General features: G+C 41.5%; 1 protein-coding gene across 1 annotated transcript in view; it reads left to right on the top strand.

Moving 5' to 3' along the window:
* The window catches only part of NAV2 (neuron navigator 2), a 390,109-nt gene that overhangs the window by 1,447 nt on the left and 367,109 nt on the right, over positions 1-21,553 (top strand). The window lies entirely within an intron of this gene.

Genomic DNA, 21,553 nt, shown 5'->3' with positions numbered 1-21,553 from the left:
TTTGCTGTTCAACAGCGCTGTCTAATTTCGGAGAGAGGGAGGTTTGTGTCACAATTTCATCAAGTCTGCTGAAGAATTAAAGTGGTTTCCTTGCCACCCCATTAGAAATCTAAGCTGCCTGGAAAACTTTCAGAAACTGGATAAAACGCAGCTGTTTGCTTAGAGAGAAATGGCAGTTGGGGAACATTTATTTGGGGAACAGAGTAGAACTTCTGAATATATTTTAATTTCATCAAGCAAGATCTATTAACTGACAAGCTGCCAGGGTCTTCCTTCTCCTTTTTTTCAAGGAAGCATTTTGGGACTGAAGTAAATCAATATGGGTTGAAACAAAACCCTTCTATTGATTTAATTTCTGGGGGCTGCTAGAACACTTTTTTCCCCCCACTCTCTCCTTAAGTGTAGAACATTATACTGCATGATGGGAAAAACATTTGCGACCTGTGACACCAGAGTAGACTGTAATTGTTTTGATGCAGCAAAATTAATATGCAATTATGTTTGTCTCTCCTTGGTGATAGGTATAGGAGCCTACATCTCCCATCTGCTCCTGGCTCTGGGTATCTGGTGCACATGTAGCTGGGGCCTCTGAATGTATAATATAACCCCAAGTGAGGCTCAGTGGCAGCTGGGATATCATCAATTGGTCATGCTTTGCTGACATTCATTTTAACTTGAACTCGAGCCGTCATGGAGATTATTAAATTTATAATGATATATGTAAGATCCATTTTAATGTCTCTGCATGCTTGGGTGATCCCTCTCACTTCTGTTTGCAAAACAAGTCTTGATAATAGAGTATTACATTTCATTTCCTATAGAATTTTTCAGGGAAAGGTTACTGGTGAGAGTTTTGCTTAGACTTATGGTTACTGGAAAAAATGAGTTTGGAATAATAATTTTGATGCAATTCAGTTGTTGTTATTAAGGAGTTGAATAGTAATATAAATTGCAGTGTTTTTAAGCTTAAAATTCTGAGGTCTCTAATAGGGTAAAGTGGGTGTAATCAAAGGCCATTAAAATGAATCGTCAATAGACACTTTTTTGTTAGTGGAAATGAGACTTGTGCTGGAAGAAATAAGACCAAGCTCTTTTTAAATCAGGTGAGTGCATTCCCCTTTTTATCACCATGTATTTTATGGGCATAAAGTCAACCACTGTTTAGTGTTTTTGAAGCAGTAAGAAATGAGTGTGTGTGTGTATATCTCTTGATGATGGATCAGACTTGTGTTTCTTAAGTAAAATGCAGAATGCTGGGTTTGTGTCTCTGGTGTGGAAATAAAGCTTAATTTCCTTTTTTTCCTTTGTAAGTGTATTTCTAGGTATCAACTTAGTAGCTATATTGATTAAAGCAAGACAATATTTAGTATCCATGCTTGTTTTTTTAGAGGTGTGGGGTTTTGTTTTTTATGTGTTGTCTGATCTGCAAGATCTGGAGACTGGACTGCCCCTGACATTGCTGAGATCAGTCGAAGCAGGTTCTTCTCACTCATCACAGCGTGCCAGGCTGAGCTTAAGAGGACTCCTATTGATGTTTGGGATAGCAATGCATCGCTCTACATATTTTAAGTTGGCTCCAGTGGGAATTACACAGCCAAATTCCATGTAACTTGTAATGCAGGAGTGAGGAATTTGATCAGGTTTAACAACCGTGTAAGCAGCCCACGTGAAGGTAGTGGGATTACTAACATGAATACTGATGTGAATAAAGGAGCAGGTTTTGTGTCAGGATGTGACCTTTGCAACAAAGCCTTTAAATACAAGAGCAATAGAGATAATACCATAGACTTTTTGTCTGTGGAGTTTGTATGTACATTATTGTTTTGATAGAAAGTGGATGATTGCTCATGAGCAGTGAATTTAGTTGTTTGTTTTTTCTTGAAGAGGAGGCTTGAGGTAAAAACTGCTGCTAAAATAATCTAATTAGGTACATTTTCATGTCTTATGTCATGAAAAGTTTAGTGCTGCCCTGTGTTCTGATTCAGTGCCTTTTCTGCTGATGAGGGAAATGGAATATTTCTTCAGTTCTTTTCCATCCTTTGTTCCTACTCTTCCTGACTTTTCACTCAGATCCATAACTCTAAGTTAGTGGGACATGCTAAAGAGATGTGTATGTGCAGTTGTGGCTGAAGTGTCTTCTGTTCTGCCTGAGTGAACACTCTTTGATGAGTAAAATGCAATTGTGAAATGCATTCAGACTTTGGAAGGATGTCTGGAAATGGGTATTTTGTGTTCATATGTGGTCCATTGTCCAACTAAACTTTTGGCTCTGCTTAACCTGTGACTTTAATTAGTGATCTGTTTGTACCTACCTGGTGTGCTGGGGCAGCAGGTTTTAGGGAAGCCCATGTTTATTGTCGGCACCATGGTAATATTGCACTTCACAGGGCTTATGTTTGGGTTTGTGTGTGGGTTTGTGGATGTTTTTGGGTTTGATTGCCCAAAAGTTGTCACCCTGGACTTTGCAATACCATTATAAGCTGCCTGGACATGCTACCCCTGAGGCAGAGTGGATTTGGCACTGGGCCTTGTAAAGCCAAACTGATGGTGGTGGTGGTCTCCAAGTATATAATATTTCCCTCTCTTGCTGCTTCATAGTAAACATCCTAATCTCTTTTTATTTATTTATTTATTTAAAAGTTTATTTAGAATGCAGAATGTGCGAGCTGCAGTTCTACAGTGTTAAAGGCAGACTAACACTTGTGTGGGGTGTCTTCTCTCCTGACTCGTGCCTGGTGAAGCAGCCGTGGGGATGCACGTGACTGAAGCCATATGCTCCAGCCTTCTCCTTGGTTTGTGTTTTCCCTGCTTTATTATTGACACCCTTCGGATTTGCTTGAGGATACTTTGCTGCTGCCTTTGTATCAAAGTCAGTTTTGAAGAGCATAAGGAGTCTCACATGTATTGACCTGCTCACTCTGAGAACTGGGGTTGTTTTAAACCAGCGTGGTGAGGGCTGAGTACTGTGATTATTAGCAGAGTTTTGTGCTGCTGAGCCACTGTGAAAGCACCCAACTATAACCACTTGGACGTTGCAGCAAGGCTTACCTTCTGGAATTACAGCAAGCTGCTGTGTGGGGTTTTGGTAATTTAACTAACTGGGCTTTCATGGAAATAGAAATGCAATAAAATCATAGAACCGATTGGGTTGGGAAAGACCTCTGAGATCATCAAGTCCAACCCTTGGTCCAACTCCAGTCCTTTTACCAGATCATGGCACTCAGTGCCACGGCCAAGCTCAGGTTAAAAACCTCCAGGGATGGGGAATCCACCCCCTCTCTGGGCAGCCCATTCCAATCCCTGAGCACTCTCTCTGCAAAGAATTTTTTTCTGATCTCCAACTTCAATTTCCCCTGGCAGAGCTTGAGCCCATCGTGCCCCCTTGTCCTATTGCTGAGTGCCTGGGAGAAGAGACCAACCCCCACCTGGCCAGAACTGCCCTTCAGGGAGTTCCAGACAGTGCTGAGGTCACCTCTGAGCCTCCTCTTCTCCAGGCTAAACACCCCCAGCTCCCTCAGCCTCTCCCCACAGCACTTGTGCTCCAGTCCCTTCTCCAGCCTTGTTGCTCTTCTCTGGCCCCGCTCCAGCCCCTCAATCTCTTTCCTGACCTGAGGGGCCCAGAACTGAACACAACACTCAAGGTGTGGCCTCCCCAAGGCAGAGTCCAGGGTCACTGCCCTGGGCCTGCTGGCCACGCTAGTTTGGATCCAGGCCAGGATCCCCTTGGCCTTCTTGGCCACCTGGGCACACTGTTGGCTCCTGTTGAGTTTCCTGTCCCTCAGTCCCCCCAGGTCCCTCTGCCTGGCTGCTCTCCAGCCACTCTGTGCCCAGCCTGGAGCGCTGCAGGGGGTTGGGGTGGCCAAATCCACTGAGCAAGAGAACTGGGAAAATGTCAACTTCTTCATTTTGCAGATACTTAAAACCTTCCATAAACGTAACAATCTCTGTAAAATTTTAGTTCGCAACTGCAGGGTTTATGTTTTTCTTACAGTAATTAAGATTTGTTAGTAAATCTACTCTAAACCTTCTGTTCACAGAATCGGGTTTGGGAGGTTTAGTTAATTGGATGTGCCTTGGTGATCTGTCCCAGGTTTGGCTTCTGCTTTTAAGATGCTTCTGAAACCCTTTTTGTGGATGTGCTGTCTGTGACTATTTTAAATGACTCTTCACTAAGAAATTGGCTTAAAGAAACAGGTAGTTACCTTCATTTTGGTGCTGCTGAGGTTCACCTTCATAATTGCTGTTTTATGTAAAGGTTCTTTCTGCAGTGGTTTTAGTGAGAGTTGTATGAATGTGCTTTGGTATTGCCAGTCCTTTCCCAGTCACACTCTGGTCTTAAAGAAGTTCTCTGTATTGTCAAAAAATTTTACTTAGAGTAAACAGCAGACCTGGCTTATTCAGGTGATGTTTCATTTAATATTTTTCTAATTAAAGGAATTTTGCAGACTTTTTAAAATTAGTGGTGATTTTTTTCCCAGCTTGTATAAATTTGTATTAGGCTGTGATGCTGTAGACCAATCAAAGACCAGACTGCAGGTGGTGAACTTCATGTGCTTGAGGACTCCTTGGTGTGGTCTCGTCTGGAAGTGACTCAAGTGTGATTCTGATTCTGTCAGTCTTTCATGTTTTTGCCTGACCTTTCCCCAACTCTGCCTTCCTGTAAAATCAGAGAAGCTCATGTGTGCTTTCTTAGACTTGCACACATTTTTTGAGCTTCCCAGCTGTTTTGTGAAGTGAGTAAACCATCTGTGGCACAGGTACCTGATGGGTGTGGATATCTGGGGCTTCTAAAACCAAGACATGGAGTGTGTGTGGATGGGGTTTATAAGGCGGGTGTGCTGCTCTGTTATTTCTGTTCTGTTGTGGTCAGGTGAATCTCAGCTGTTTGTATTGCTGGGTTATGCAGTTTCTGTGGAATGAGATGTACATCAGAGTAAATCTAGCTTAAAAAATTCTTCTAATTGGTATATTGGCACATTTCTGTCCTCTCTGGCTGACACTGCTAAACTGACCTGTTTGACTCACTTTGGCTGAACCAGCACAACACTTATTTCACTGAACAACAGGAAAATAACCAACACAAAATTTCGTAGTCACCAAGATTGCATTTCTCTTCCTTGTACTGAGGGAAGTTCATTATCTTGAAAATAACTTGACTCAGGAGTTTTATCTGAAGTTCTAAGGATGTGGAAGAAATATCCATGTGTAAGCAGATGGCATTGTAAGATGATGGAGCATATCTTTGTAAATCATTTGGGTGTGCTTTGAGGATTCTGATCTTACAGGTGGCTTAAGTGGTGAAGGACAATATTGGCTTTCCACATTAACAGTGACTTAAAGCCTCTGTAAGAGGGAGAGAGTGAAGTTGATCAGGAGATGTAGCCAAGTAGGTGATAAGATGCATAAACAACAACCCCAAACAATTCTGTACTTCTGTAACTGCTGCTTGTGTTTTGGCTTTGTAGTAACAGGAGAATTACAAGTGGAACATTGCACTGCAAAGGACAGGACTCTTTAAAAAATCTCGCTTGAAAACATCTGTAACACCTTTTACAAGCTTGCTGATGGCACTGTTTTAGCAGGATGCCCGATTTTCAGTCTTTATCTTAAACTAAAAATCGAGCATCAGGATGAATTGCAATGTGCTCGCAGGATCCTGACATCCACTTTCCCCCACTGAACAAAAAGCAGGACAATTATTCTTGTGGGTTCATTCCAAAATCCTGGCAATCCTGCCTCTGAAAACACTTGCATGGTGGAGAGTTACCCAGTAGATGCTGTTGTTAGTGAAACTGTGTTGTCCAATATGGAAGGTTTGAGTGTTTCCAGTCTCAAAGGAGTGCAGAATGATGCTGATGAGTGCTTTATGTGACACCCCTAACTCTGCTCTTGCCTGCCAGAATTTCCCTGCTTGCCTTTGTGTGTGTCTACACAGCATCTAGTTTTCCACTGGCTTTTTCCCTCCCCCTCTTCTCTGATGGTAAATTAAGAATACACTGGTGTGATCTGCTTGTTCCAGTCCTACAACAGGCTGTCTGCTGTGCTGTGCTGCCTTTGGCACTGATCAATAACTGATCTTTCAGAGCTGGACAGAAACCCAACAATATGATGCATCAGCTGGTTGTGTTGTGTGTAGTGAAGAAATCCAGCCCTTCCTCCAGCTGCTGCTGCTGACAACAGGCTTTAAACCCTAAGGCATTGCACATGATTATTGCTCTTATCTTGGATGGCTACAAGAGTTAATGGTCATAAATTAGCTGGGATATTTCAAAATTTAGCCAGGCATGTTGGTCCTGTGGAAAATCTGCAGTCTGAGGTGAGTTATATCTGCTGTGTTCCATAGCTGGCTTTGGGGCTCCTTGTCTGGGACACATATGAGTGTGGATGAAAGAGGGAAAGCTGGACCTGGTGCTGTGGCTGTATCTCAGTGCATTAGTGAGCCTCTTACTCTGGTTTTTCACATTCTGTGGTATAAATGAGGATTTTATAGCCAAGATCCTAATGGCTTCATCAATCTAATCTCAAAGGAAATGAAACCAAAAGGCTCAAGCAGTAAATACAGTTAAGTGCTGTGTGGTGTAGTACATGTTCTTTAAAGAGCAGTGCTTCAAAATAAAGTGAGCTTCTCATGTTAGAAAGGGAAAACCTGCTACACTGGCATCAAACATGGCTTATAGGATGCTAAGGAGGACTCTGGGACTCGTAAAAAAATTCTTCTCTAACTGATTAGATTCTAAAAAAAAAAATTTATCCCTGATGCCAGAGTATTCTTGGCAATGCTGCTGCAGCTGCGAATGCCCCCCAACAGAAGCTGCTGTATATCCCTCATCCTTTCTGTGATTAAGATGTAGCAACCCCGTGCTTTCTGTGCCCCAGGGTGCATGTCCCCTGATGCACCACCCCTTCAGAAACCACCCCATGCCACAGCCCAGCACAAAGTACTGACCTTCAGGTGACTCAGTGTTGCAAAAATTACACCCACGTACTTTTGTGCATTTAATAGGACAGGTGTCTCTCAGTCTGTTACATAAAAGGTACGAGAAGGTAAACATTAGAGTTCGTGTTTGTAATTATTTTTATAAAGCAAGTGTGACTTTCAGATAATATACATTAGGACTCATTAGCGCGTAGTTTCCTGCGCACCTCTTTAGAAAAATGTTCATTATTATGCAAATGGCTACCCTCTGGCTTTGAAGTAATTGTCACTTGGAATAACGTGCGGGCCGCGGTATTAAATTCTTTGAAACCTAAATAGCTGGGAAATTCTCGTCTGGGGTGGACAGTCAGACATTGCTTCTCGTTATGTCTGTGCCTGGAAGCAAATTTGATACCCCTGAGGTCTTCTGTCTATTGTGATATCCCTGGCGAAGGGAGTGGTAGGAAAGGGAATGGGAACAAGGGGGAAGGAGTGCACAGGAAATAATCTCTGTGATAATTCAGACTTATTTGCTAATTTTGGGGCATATTGCAAAGCTCAGAGTACCTCGAGGGTCTTTCAGAAGTTGGAGGCGTTAGGAATAGGCAGACATGCATTTGTCAGTGTATTATTTTTAGGCACTCAGTGTTAGAGGTTTTTCTGGTTGATTATAGTCTAGTCTGACAGATGTGGTATAGATTTATTTATGCTTGTACACTGCAGCAATTCATAACTTTAAGAAACAAATATTAGTGACAACTTCCAGGAGCAGCAAAGCTCTAGTGTGTTTAACAAAGAAATTAGATTTCTGTGTTCAGGTGTGGATCCAGGACAACTTAGAGCATATTTACCAGTGTGTGGCTCTGTAATAGGTGCAGTGCGGGGGAAGGAGCTCTTGGTGAGTGTGACAAAAGTGTGTTTTCTGCTCCTCCTCCTTGAAAAGCATCACATGGCTGTGTATGCATTCGTGCTCATGTGTTATTTTCAAAGCATTGCTAAAATGAATACTTACAAGGTAACAGAGCTTGTTAGTAAAATGGATGCATTGCAGATAAAAGCAGATATTTTCTTCTAAAATTATTCAGGTTTGCATTGGTTTAACTCTAAAATAACTGGTAGGATACTGCTGGGCTAAGTTAACTTATTCTCCCTGGTGAAATACCTTTAAAGTGCAGTATCTTACTACTATTTTTCTAGACCAAGTCATCATTTCCCTTTGCAGAAGACTGGAAGGGAGGTGCATCTGAGTTTCTTGCCTTTTCTTGCACAAAACCTTTTTGCCAGCCAGCCAGTTTCCTCTCTGTTTCTGATCTTTTTCTGGCAATGCAGAATAACACGGAGGTAGGACATGACAGAGACCCACAGTCTGGGGTTTATAGGGAAGGTGGAGCCCGGGGAGACACCTCGACCTTCTCCCATTGCTCAGGAATCTGCTGCAGCTTCTGGTGGGAACCAGACCTCTTTGGGAGACTGAGAGGCTCCTGCAACATCCCCATGGAAGTAAAACTCAGTGAGAGGATGGACATTGTGCTGGCGTTTTGTTTTTTTTGTTTATTGTGGAATTAAAAAAAAATCTCTTCTTTACAGAAAACTGTCATTCATCCTTTAGAAAGGAATGATCTGGCTTACAAATGAGCTTGTCCTTGCAGCATTAGTCAAAAAATAGCACGGTATTGAAGACTGTGATTCCTTTTGTTGCTAACAGATTATGATGCGTGGACGTCTCTTGAGGCTATCGCACATTGATGACACTAAATATGTACTCAGACTTGTGCAGCTATTTTACAAGTGTTCTGCACTAAAAAAGGAGTTGTATTCAGGGGAGATGAGGGGTGAGGGAGTAGCTCCTGAGGTCTGGTAACAGCTGAGGGATCGACAGGAACAAGGCAGGCTCGTTGTGAGAAACCTCCCTTAGAGGTGGAAAGAGAGAACTCCACGTGCTGCAAACATTCAGTTTGCAGTTTATTTTCGGGAGTTTTTCAGTTCTTCACTGTGATGACAGCAGTGACTATCAGATCCTCAGTGACTTGGAGGATTTGTTGTGGATAAACAACATACATCTGATATGACTACTCTGAAAATGTAACAAGGCAGATGGAATTGCCTGTGTTATTTCGGTGTCACCCTATGAAGTTTTCTAATTCATATGCCTCGTTTTCTTCATTGATGTTTGCTGTATCATGTCAAACAAGGTAATGAATTTTTAAAATGTCGTCAGTTTAGTACTATGATATTCAAAATCTTTAAGTAAATCCTGTAAACACAGTAAAAATAAGAGTGGTTAGAAACTGGAGAGATCACAGAATTCCTGGGCTTTGGGAAAGGAAAATTGGATTGTAGGTAATTTTTTGTGCTACGGCAGGAACTGGGCCACAGTTGTTCCATTATTGTTCCATTGCTTCCCAACATGAATGTTAAACAACCCAACCAAGAACTAAGTGGTACTTGTTCAGTTTTTGAAAGTGTGTCCTTTCTGTATCAGCCTCAGTCAAAATCAGTATAAGATATTAGAAATGAGTGAAAGTGGCATCAGCTGCCTCTTAATTGCATAACGTTTGTGCTTCAGTGTTGTTTGGCTGATAGCTCACATCACACCAGAAGAGACCTTTCTTTCAAACATTTAACTTGTGCAGGTTTTAAATGCTTCACTCCATTGTTGTGAAACTCATGTTAATCTCCTGTGCTGGTTTGGAGTTTTTTTGTTTTGTTTTTGTCTTTTTAATTTGCCTTTTAAACTGGCACAATTTTGCTTTCTATGCTGACTTGTGGAGCTCAGGCTTGGCAATAGAAATAGCCTGTCTTCAAACTCCTCCTTTAAGATGCTTGACTAAATAAAAAGATTAGTTACAGTGTGTATATGTTAGGACTGGAATAAAATCTCCATAAATATTTATCAGGTGTGAAGAATAAATACATGGATGCATCCTTTTAAAACTGAAATGACATGACATAATAGACCAGCTGTCAGGGGATGAAAGTGGAGTGTGGGGGAGATTTTTCACCTTGTGGAACTGTGTGGTAACTTGGAGCACAGCTCAGCACATGGAAATGCCAGGATAGATGGAAGCATGTACAGACAAGGGTCTCTCTAGATAGATAGGCACATGATTGCTTTCATAAGAGCCTGAAATATTAAATCTTGATGGTGGGTGGTCTCATGTCATGCATTGTATTTACAGTAGCTGAGTGTGAATGTGTTTATTGCTTTGACAGAAGCACAATGAGACAGAAGATACACAATGGGTTGGGTGACAGAAAATCCAGGTTTCTTAACATACTTTGTAATCAACAGTGGCATGAACACAATGTTTTGTTTATAGTCCTCTGTACTTACCTGTCCTTATCTGACCTATAGGTAATACATTTTCAGCTGTTGGGTTTTTCTGTGGGGATAAGCATCTCTCTTCATAGAGTAGAATATTAGTTTCCAACTGCAGTGGCAAATCATGGGAGGAAAGATGTAGCCCTGTGGTTCAGGAGGAGTGTGTGAAGTGCTGAGGTGTAAAATTAAAACCCATCTCCCTCTTTCTCTGTGTTGTTATCTGGGGTGGTCATAATTGACCCAATCTGGGTATGTTCCAATAGCAAGAAGCATCTCTGGAGCTTTACTAAAAAGTTCAAGCAGTAAAAAGCCCCTTAAGAATCCAGATGTGTGATATGGGTTGGGCTGCTCTGTGTGCCACTGCCTTCCTGCTGCAGCTTTGCATTTCCAGGGCTGACTTGTTGGGATGGCTCCTTCAGCTGAGGGTGTCTGAGATCCACAGCTCCCAGCACTGTACTCTCCTTGGATTCAGCTCATTTTTTTTTTAAGTGGGCATTGTTTTCAAATGAATCCAGCTGTCACCATGGCCCTTTATGGCTTTGTAGCTCCAAGATGCTTGTTGATCTCAGGATCAAGGAGAATAGAGGAGTGATGGAGGATGGGAAGCTGGAGGAGAACTGGCTTGTTCTTGCAGTGCTGGTTTTGTTTCTTGTTTGGGACTTTTTGTTGCTCTCAGAAAATGGGGGTTAGAACTGGATAATCTTGATGAATGATGAGAAATATTTGTTCTAGTCTTGCAGACAAGAACACAGGTAAGCAACAAAAAAGCAAATACAATACAAGCATTTGCCACCTGTGAGGAAATGTGCTTAAAAAATGAAGTACATACTTGTCCTTATTTCTGGAAAAAACCCCAACCAAACAAAAAACCCTTAAACTGCAACAAAACCAACAACAACCCTCCCCAAAATACTCTCCATATATTCTGTAAATGTCTGGGCTGTTCTGTAGGTGGCTTTTCAGCAGATGTGCTTCAAATATTCAGGAAAGAGAGTGGGGACAACAGACCCTGAGATTGGCTCAGTTGGTTAAAACTTGGTTGTAATAACGCCAAGGTCATGGGTTCAATCCCCTGTGTGGGCCATTGACTGTAGAGTTGGACTCGATGATCCTTGTGGGTCCCTTCCAACTCAGAATAGTCTGGGATTCTGTAACAGGATGTGATATTTCCTTAAAAATACACATGTTTTTAGCAATCTTAAGGTGTGCCCAGATATCATGACCAAATCCCTTTGGGAGTTTGGAATGTCTCATTTTCTTCTGAAAGAGAATAGTGTGCTGAAATTATTCTATTGCAAATCAATTGCTGTGATGAACTTCAGTGATGTCTTTTGTTGCCAATTTAGATTAGTAATCTAGAGTGCTTTTTACATTATGACAGTTATTTTTTATTCTTATATCCCTTCCTACTAAACTAGAAAGTGTATTTCAATTTAGAATTTTTACAGCCTCTAAATAATGAAAACACCCAGTCTTGATTTCTGTTTAATGGTTGGTTGTTTTTGTTTGTAATGTGGTGTTGACTCCTTTGCAGATAATGTCAAAGATGACATAAAACAACATTGTGACTATTTAATGGGTTTGTTTTGTCCTTAAAGCCTGAGAGGAAAATGTGACTGTGCACTTGAGCAAATGGTTCAAAGTCAAGTCTGAGACTCCAATATTTTAAATCTGTGTGTGACCACAGCCCAGGCACGTTGTCACTCAGGGTATGTGGCAGTGCTTTGCATGCTCACAGTCAAACCTTCTGAAATCCAGGCTTTTGTGAGGGGCATCCAGGCAGCATGTCAGACTTTGAATGTTGAACTTGGGAAGCCAAAAACTATCCATAACCTCTGATGATAACTTAATATCCATGTGTTTTGTTGTTTTCTTTTTGGCCAAGTGCCCAGACTCCATAATGATGAGTAATTATCTTTGTGACCTTTCACATTATTGGCAGTGATTAATAACGTGTTGTGCACACTTCCATTGCATCAAACACCGATTTCTGGGGTGATGGGAAAAGAATACCTAATTAGGGAATTACTGTCATTCACTTCACATATTTGAGTATTATTTTTGGAAAAGCCAAGGGTATGAGTAGTAGTTTGAAGCAGGATTTTTATGTACTTATGGCAGTGGAGTATTAGGTTTTAGGTTAATTTCTATTGGTTTCCCACTATGACTGGTATATGAGCACAGAAGGATATTTTTAAAGGATTTCACTGTGAGGAAAAAAATCTTTTAAATCAGTAAATGTCTCATATACCCTCCTGAATGTTAAATCCTAAAGTAAAGACAGTAGATGCTTGTAAGAACAGGGTGACTGCAGCTTAGAAATGTTGTTTTCTGTGAGCAAAACTGCTCGAAATTGCCGGTGTGTGCCCTGATAAGCACTCAATAGTATGAACTTACCTCTCAGGCAACATGTAAAAAGTGTAAAACTGATGCCTGGAAATTAAAAGATGGATATTATTACCATACTTGGATACCTTTCCTGTAAGTACATGTCCTTCAGTTGCGGTGTTTTTATTTTCCTTTAATTGATGACTTTAACCTGAAGCCTAATTCTTTTTTCCCTTTTTGCTAGTACAGAAGTAGTTTGCACCTCACTGCATCAACTCAAGATAAACTGACCTGGAAGTTAAGTCACCTATGCTGATTTTTTTTTCTAAAATGAAGTTTAGCTTTTCTATTGTTTGTGTAATTGCCTGTTAAACTTCTTTACCTTTTAGGATTCGAGGGTTTTTTTGTGTTGTTACAGCTGCACTGTTTATTAATGCAGAGCCTGTAGTTGTTTCATGATTTAGATGATATCTATATGTATATATTAACTTCTATTCATGTGGCTAAGGGCTGACATATTAAATTGGTGTTCTTTCTGGTTTGTGTCATGGTTACTTCATTAACCGTGTTGAATTATGCTATAAATATTTGCAGGAGCCCCGTCTTTGTAGTCATTCTCTGTGGGGAATTTGCATTGAAATTGATGGGGAATCTGAGTGTAGAAAAGCTGCATGAGTGGGGCATCATCTGCTCTTTCAGGCAGGCAAGCCTAAGTGGTAGAATATATATATTTTTAACTGCTAATGTACTGTTAGGGCAATCAAGGGGATGATTGCCTTGATGATGTAAGTGGTTGGGCAGGAGGGAGATATCTGTTCACCCAGAAACAGAGGAGATTTTTATCCTGAAAAGCCCTGGATAAGAACAGAGGCCAACAGAGAAGATGCAGGAATATTTCAGTAAAACTAAACTGTGAGGTGCTGATGGGAGGGATGAAAGTTAAACGGAACAGGATTGTGACTGTGTAAAAGCCTTTCATTTGTTCCTTCCTCTTCAGTGTTTTGAACCTGTTATGAATATTGTACTAAAGGTGACGTATTCTAAAGGTTTGCATTGGAGTTGCTGTGAGCTGGGATAGAACCTCTTGTAAAGCTACAGAGGAAATTATTTTTGAAAACGAATTTGAACCAAATTCGCACCAGTGGAAATCTTTATACGAGGGAAGAATGACATAAATTGTCTCCCTTTTCTCACTGCAGCCTTGGAAAGGAAAGGTTGTTGAATAGCAAATCTTGTGCCACATGGAGAGAAAACACAGTTGGAGCAAGTTGGTTTTGCTGACACACGGCAACAGCAGAGAAACAATATAATGCTCTCACTGGAAATGATCAAATTGCTATTCCCTCTTACAACTGTTTTGCTCTGACCTGTATTTCAGAAGTGCAGCATAAGGAGAGTGGAAAAACATGTTAAATTGTTGAAAGTTTGTGACTTTGCATTTTGTTGCATGCCACAACCCTGATCTACACACCATTTGCCTAAACAGGTGGTGAGATCTCTGGGACGGGGTCTCCATTATTTCTTGGTGCAAAGGTAAACCCACCAAAGGGAGCAGAAATGGAAGGTGGTGGTTCTGCCTGGACCTTTCTGTCTGTAAAGGTGCCCTAACCTTGTTGTAACAGTTGTCTCTGTTCCTTTTCCCTTGAAGCAATGGAAAGAGAGGAGCAAGAAACTTGACACAAACAGCTTTGTGAGGGCTTTCTGTGTTTCAGGGTTTATTCTGCTGTTTTTTCCAGTTAGAATCTTTCCAGTTTGTGGCTGAAGTTGGTTATCTGTGTTCACACTGCATGGCCTCAGTGGTCCATCCAAGCCTCAGCAACAGAGCATGGTAACTAATGGCAGAAATGGAAGAAAGCTGAGGAGTTGTTGGTTTAGTTGCTTTATGGAGGAGGGAAGGGGTTTGTAGTCTGTTCACAATCTAATTTGCATTTTGCTGGAGACAGCCAGTGGTGGTATTAAGGCCTGTGTTATTTCCCAGGGTACTTGGAATTCATAAGTCTGAGTTACTCCTCCGATTCTGCCGTGAGTTCCCCTCTGTGATGAACAGAAGAATTTTCTGTTTCATAAAAGTAAAGTCTTGTGATTATGCTAATTTGCTCTAAAGAAAAATGGATTTTCTTATTTGAGGTCTTACATAAGCGGCTTTATTTTGCTCTTTCTTCTTAAACTTGCACTTGAAGTATCCTTGCCATTTTAGACCCAAGGTAAGATCCTAAAATATATGTAGAGAATCCCCAGGAAGGTGGTGCCCAGTGGTTGTACTTGCTGGAGACCTGATAGTATGCAAATAGAAAAATACTTTCCATGAAACACCAGGGTTTTCCAGTCTTGTCTTTCCAAAGCTGTTCTTTCCCCAGCAGCACAGTAATTTGCAATTAATAGCTTAGAGGCAAGGAGTGAAGTGCAGAATAACATGAGGAGTCCCATGATTATCAGCCACAGAACAGTGCATATCTTTTCCATCAGGAATACTTGATTTTTCATTAAAATGCTTTGAGGGGACTCCTGTTGTGCACAGGAACCAGTCTGAAAGTGATTTGGGAAGGAGAGCTGGCCTGGTGCACTGTCCTGGCAAATTGCACTGTGGTCACACGGCTTTGAGTGTTGTGCTGGAGGGTCTCATTGGGTGCAAGGTAATGGCTTGGTCTGCCATGCTCATCCTCGGTTTAAAACATTCCCTATCAAATAGGGAATTGCTGGCTTGTGGTATTGATTCTGACAGGGTTTTTTTTCCTAGAGAAATCTTGTTTTCTTAGTGAAGGTGAGGCGTGGGTGTGATGCCACTGGAGAATGAGCACTGTGTATGTTGCCATTCTGAGTGCTCTGATGCTGCACCAGAGGCAGCTGTTCCAGCAGAAAGACTTCAGTGTGTTATTGTTCATAATATTTCACCACATAAAGAAACTCTTTCAGTAATATGAGTTGATTTAAAACGCACGCTGGTGAGAGAGTAATAGAAAAGCCAGTAGATAAAAAAGTGTTTTCCACTTGCTTAGCCTGTGTGGTTGGTAGTTGAAATACCTGTCTTAGGCAAGAACAGCCTGTAGGACTTGTCCTTGAACATGCATTTTCAAAGTTAACCTAAAAGTTTAATCAATTAATGCATGTTTTGATCACGTGCTATCAACATGTTCTCCATCAGATTCTTGTGGCTATTTTCTCCTGCTTGAACATCCAGTCCTTGCACCTCTATTGTTGAGTGATGGGGTCTAGTGTAGGCACAGGGGTTGTGGGCTGCTGGGAGAGAGCCAGAAAAAGTAGTTTCTTGGTCATCTGTTATACTGCTTCAAACAAACACTGGGTATTTGGAGTTTGGACTAAAACCATTACCCTTCAGTTTCTTTCTTAGTTGTATTTTGGTTTATTGGGTCCTCCTTCTAGACCTTTGAATGATTGTTACAAATATTTTACTAAGTAGCATTGAAAATACAGAATAATGTGTATAAAGATACAGGGTCGTATCTGGAAGTGCTTCCTCTGTGGTTTTTGCTCCTCATGTTGTCAGTGTAACCATTACTGCAAGGTTTGAGCCCAGAAATCATCTGAAATGAGGCTTCCTGAGGTACCTTAGCATTCCAGGGCTCAGTCGATACCAGTAATTCCATGGCAAGGAAGGAACCGTATCAGCACTTAATTAACACTTCTCTTTCTGTATCCTTTCAGTTAAGCCCGGTAGGTTTTGTTCAGTGGTGCATCCAGGTCAGTCAGACTTTTTAATGCTCATCTGAACTAATGAGATAAGACTGGAAGTGCCACTGTGTCATTAGGAATAATGTGCTTTCCTTGACTGGTGTCACAGGGATGTTGTTGTTGAAATATTTTGTTTTCGTGGACTTCTGTGAGCAGGAAAAGTTCTTATTTGTAGCCTTCCACTGGAGGATTTGGTGCAAACTGTCTGGTGACACTCAGATACAAGTAGAAGCCTAAACTTTTGGGTTTGAAAGTTTGAATAATTTACAATCGTGGAGAGAAAAGGAAAATCTTAGCAACAAACATCAGTAGAGCTGGGGCTGCAACTTTTGGGCTGGAACTCCAGATAGACTGACTGTCTAAACTCTGTCTTGCCAAGGAGCTGTTTACCATGCCTGGTGTTGTTCTGAAACTGAGTCCTGCATTGTCTCTGTCAGAAAGGCTAATGATGTGTAGCTCCAAATATCCCGTTTTCTTTGTTTCTGTTATTGCAGTTGAGTGCCAAGCACATCCAGGGGTTGCAGTAATTCCTCCTGTCTGTGGTTTCAGCTGTATCTTCTAAAGTTGTTTTTGACTTCTGGTGAATCTTTATCCTTTCCCCCTTACTACAAAGTGTGCACCAGAAATTGTTGGTTCTGTGCAGATTGATTTCCTGGATGAAATTAAAATAGTGGCTTTCTGGAAGAAAAAAAATGCTGAATTTTCGTGGCATGACTTTATAGAGCAATTCAAACAATACCAACAAGTCTTGAAAGCTGCCCATACCTGCACAGAACATAATGCCCTCATGGGGTGGCACGTGGGGTGTGTTCATCAGGGCTTTCTCATATCAGTGTAGAACAGCAGGGTGGTTGTTACCGAGATACTCAGAGTGGGAGTTAATGTGTCATTCCCTGATAGAGCGAATGACAAGCAGTTAGTGTGGATATTGTACAGAACTGCATTGCATGTCCTCAGCATTTCGGTGACTCTCTAAGGGATGTTTGTAAAGGGTCTGTGCTGCTCTGGGGGGCACGTTGGAGCTGGGGGAGTGCAGGTTCCTGTGGCTGAAACATGGTTTTGCCCGGGTATGGTGACTTGTGAGGCTGGATCTGTGAAAGGAGTTAAACAGTGGAGTATAAAATGACAGGGATGTGTTTATAGCACACTGAGCTAATGCATGTGTATGCATATTTATTGCACAATTTGGGAGTCTGAAACCCCCCATTCCTTTATAAATATTTGTATGTTTCAGCCTTTCATTTTGGTTTAAAGTATGTAATCTACCATAGCAAATACACTTATATTTTTTTCATCCCTTGACAGGCTTTGCCAAATGATTACTTTTACCAGCTGTTCCAAATACTGGAAGAAATAATGAGCTTTAAAAAAAAAAAAATTGTAACTTGTTGTTTCCTCATTCCAGTGTCTCAAGAAGGAAGATTTGGACAGTTGCTCTGTCATGAAGTGCCTACTTAATTTAAAGGTCATAGCTGCAATGAAAATAACACTTTTGACCTTCAAGTTTGTACTTCAGAATCTCTTCTTTGAGGGAAGACAGTCATCTACAGTCACATAAACCACAACTGCGACAGAGAGACAAGTACTATGTGTTAGCAAGAAAAAATGCTCAAATTGCTCCCACTCCTGCCCCAAATTTAAGAAACCCTGGTATCCCTAATGATAGTTTTCATGTTTCTTCTGTGCTGTTGGTTTTATGTGGCTTTTCATTTCCATTAATTTTATTTAAGGTTAAGGATTGGTTCTAAAGGCACATGTGGAGTAGAGCTGCCCTTGGTGAGGAATCAGTGCTGGGGTGCAGTGGCCTCTTCTTGACTTGTACTTGTAATTTGGAGACTGTGATTAGGTGTTTGGGTTGTGGCTTTTGGGAACTTCCTTCCATATAAATTAGCCCCTTATTTTAAATATTAACAGCAGCTGCATTAGTGCTCACTGAGAGCGTGACAGTGCAATCGGAAGCTTGGGGTTAATATTCACTTGAAATTAAGCTCAGACATGATTTTGGTGATGAAGAGTAAACCCAAAGCTTAAAAGGTTAAAATAAGCCCTATTATAGTGGTCAGTCGTAGATCAAACTGTTAAGTTTATTTATGTAAATGCACTTAGTTAAATTGTTGAAGTGTCTCTGGAGTGGCTCTTTCTTGCTATAGGCAGCTCAAGGTAAAGAATATTATTTCAGTGGATGACTTGTTTTTGGCACATCTTCTGTGAAGTTTCTTGTCTGTAATATTGACTTACTGCTTTTGCAAGGATCTGTCTGATACTAAAAGGGAGGTCCAGAGGCTCTTCTGACTTTTTTGTAGGTGTGCATGAGTCACTTCATTGGCTACCACTGCAGCTGGATGTGTGTTTGCAGCATGTTTGTAGTTCCTTAGTTAAGGTTTGTCATAAATACCTCTGGTAACTCTACACTTAGTTCAGCTCCCAGCAAGAAGTAAGACTGTCTTGCCCCTTCTGTGAAGAATTTCCTGTTTATAGGGAAAAATAGGACACCATTTCCTTCCTGGATGTCTCTTTTAGGAGAAACTGCTACTTTTCAGGTAGCTAACCCTATAAATGTGATTGTGGAACAGGGACTGACCTTGTAGATAATGGAAAGATCCGAGTTTTATCTGCAGGGTTTCTTCTGTAAGCGAAAATCCAAGTCAGAGCTAGACTTGTACATTTGTTGTGTGTTTTATATTCTTTCCAATATGGTCTAAATTAAGGACTTGGAAAACCACAGTATTCCTCTTTGTACAACAATGTTAAAGTAGTGAAAGTGCTCTACTTCTGTCTTTTATGCTTATTTAAGACAAACTGTGCTTCTGTCTGGCATCACTCCAAATGTGCCTCCCTTCCTTCTCCTTCCCTGAGCATAATATGCTGAGCATGAGACCCTGTGGTCCCTTGTCCCAGCTTTTTGTGCCCCCCCAGCCTTGCTGGTGGGGTGGCATGAGGACCAGGAAAGGACTTGCCTGTGTCAAAGCCCTGCTCAGCAATAACAAAACATCCCTGTGCTATCAGTGCTGCTTCCAGCACAGATCCAAACTACACCTCCATATCAGCTACTATGAGGAAAATTACCTCTACCCCAGACAAAACCAGCACAGGCACCCTGAGGTCTTCTAATGAGGGAGCTTTCCCAGTGAGGCCTCTGCAGAAAGGCTGATCTGTGTGTTGGATCCTGAATGTGAAATGAATCGTCCTTTGTGTAAGCACAAATAGATAAAATGTTATCACTCAGTACAGCTCCGTCCATGTAGCAAGTTGCATCTGAAATGCAGAATGACTGATGAAGGGGGAGATAAATTTGAGCATGTTAGCAGCAGTTTAGGAGTAAAAATGTTAACAGAACATTATAGGAGTCAGGGAAGGACAACTGTAAATAATTAGGGGTTGGAGCTAAAGATTAAGGTAAGAAGAAACTGAAAACAAGGGACCTGGCCATAATTCTGGAAGCAGAGCCTTCTGTGTGTGTTGTGTTTGGCATGGGCACTTCCTGACTGGTGCTTTGCTCGTGTATGTGACAGACCTGGGAGCTGGTTTTCCATTCCAACATACACTAAGTGGCTGTCCTTGGCTTTCTTTTCATGGAGTCTGAGCCTTTCCTGCGTGCAATTTGGAACTCTGATCTCCACGTTTGACTTGTTTTTGTGTTGTGCAGCGGGAATAAACTTCAAGAGGGAAGTGGTGTCGAGTCCCGTGCTGTGTCAGTGTGGTTCACACCCCACTTGAGCAGTTTCATCATTAGATAGAATCATAGAATCAGTTGGGTTGGAAGAGACCTTCAAGATCATCAAGTCCAACCCTTAATCCAACCCCACTTTGATTACCAGATCATGGCACTCAGTGCCACATCCAATCTCACCTTAAAAACCTCCAGGGTTGGAGAATCCACCCCCTCTCTGGGCAGGCCATTCCAATGCCTGAGCACTCTCTCTGGAAAGAATTTCTTCCTGATATCCAACCTAAACCTCCCTTGGCAGACCTTAAGCCCGTGCCCTCATGTCCTACTGTTGGTTGCCTGAGAGAAGAGACCAATCCCCACTTGGCTACAACATCCCTTCAGGTAGTTGTAGAGATTGATCCTGCCTGTTGGTATCATCCATTACAGTGCAGCCCGAGGTCACTGTTCCTGCTGCCTGTGCAAGGTGTGTTTTGGGGGGTAAAAAGGCAACGTGATGGGAGACTGTGATTGCTGCTTGAATATCTAAAATACCCAAGTGTCTCGTGTTTACCTCAGGACAGGTGCACACTTGTCATCCCTGCCCTGGGCAGGGAGCTGGAACTGGGTGATCTTTAAGGTCCTTTCCACCTCTAACCATTCTGTGATTCTGCAGCTGCTGATACTGATGTGGAGGGGGAGGTGGTCACTGCTGTGAGATGATGTTCAAGGGGCTGTGGTGTTAATATTTCAAAAACCTGAGTGAAAGGACCCCTTTCCTTCCACAGAACAGCTTCTCAAGGTCTTTTTTTTCTACCCACCCCCCTGTTATTCCCAAATAATCTTAAAGCACATGCTTTTTATCCAAGTGGAAGTCGGTATTATTTTAGGGAACACATTTCTTAAAGCTGGTGTCTACCTCATTGCTCTGGGTAACACAGTTTTTCCTCCTGTTTACTGTTGCATTAGCTCTGGTATTTCCCTGATGTACAGAGGTATTACTCACTGGAATGGGTATTTACAGTCCTGCAGAAATATTTATAAAGCACTTAAATTCACTGCTCTCCAACAGCTTGGCACAAGCTCCAGGGAAGCACTGCTGCTGGAAGCAGTAGGTCCTTTTGTGGGATTTAGTGAATTATTAAATATCTCGCATTTATGTCCATTATATTAATAGAAATGAAAATAGCAAGACTACCTGGCTTCAAAAAATTGTTTTTTTCTTTCCTGTTGATGTCATAAATAGCATTTCCCTGCTTCCTGTGGTCAGTCCTGGCTCTGTACAAGAAATTAATTTCCTTTTTGTCATTGCTGTCTACATGCTGATCTGCTGGAAAGTGTGTGGGTCTTCCTAATCTTTTAGACAAAAAGATTTTGGGTTTTTTTCCTCCTTTGTGTATTTATTTTTTTATTTTATTTTTAAGGAAATAATGCTTTGCACTTTGAGAGCACTTAAAGTTGTCATTTTTGGACTTTTATCTGATATTTCAATTGTCCTGGTTACACACAAGTTTAAAGACAACAGCACCTTGTCCTCCTGAGGGAAGAAATTGATAAAAAGCCAGGAAAGTCCCATGGTACTAATTGTGTCTGAGGCTACCCGGGGATGGAGGTTAGACCAGCGAGGAGGGTCTCTGACTTGTGAGCTCTG

The sequence above is a fragment of the Pithys albifrons genome, chromosome 6 (genome assembly GCF_047495875.1).
Source record: "Pithys albifrons albifrons isolate INPA30051 chromosome 6, PitAlb_v1, whole genome shotgun sequence".
Classification (NCBI taxonomy): domain Eukaryota; kingdom Metazoa; phylum Chordata; class Aves; order Passeriformes; family Thamnophilidae; genus Pithys; species Pithys albifrons.
The sequence above is the reverse complement of the archived record's forward strand: the minus strand, read 5'-3'. Positions and strand labels throughout refer to the sequence as shown.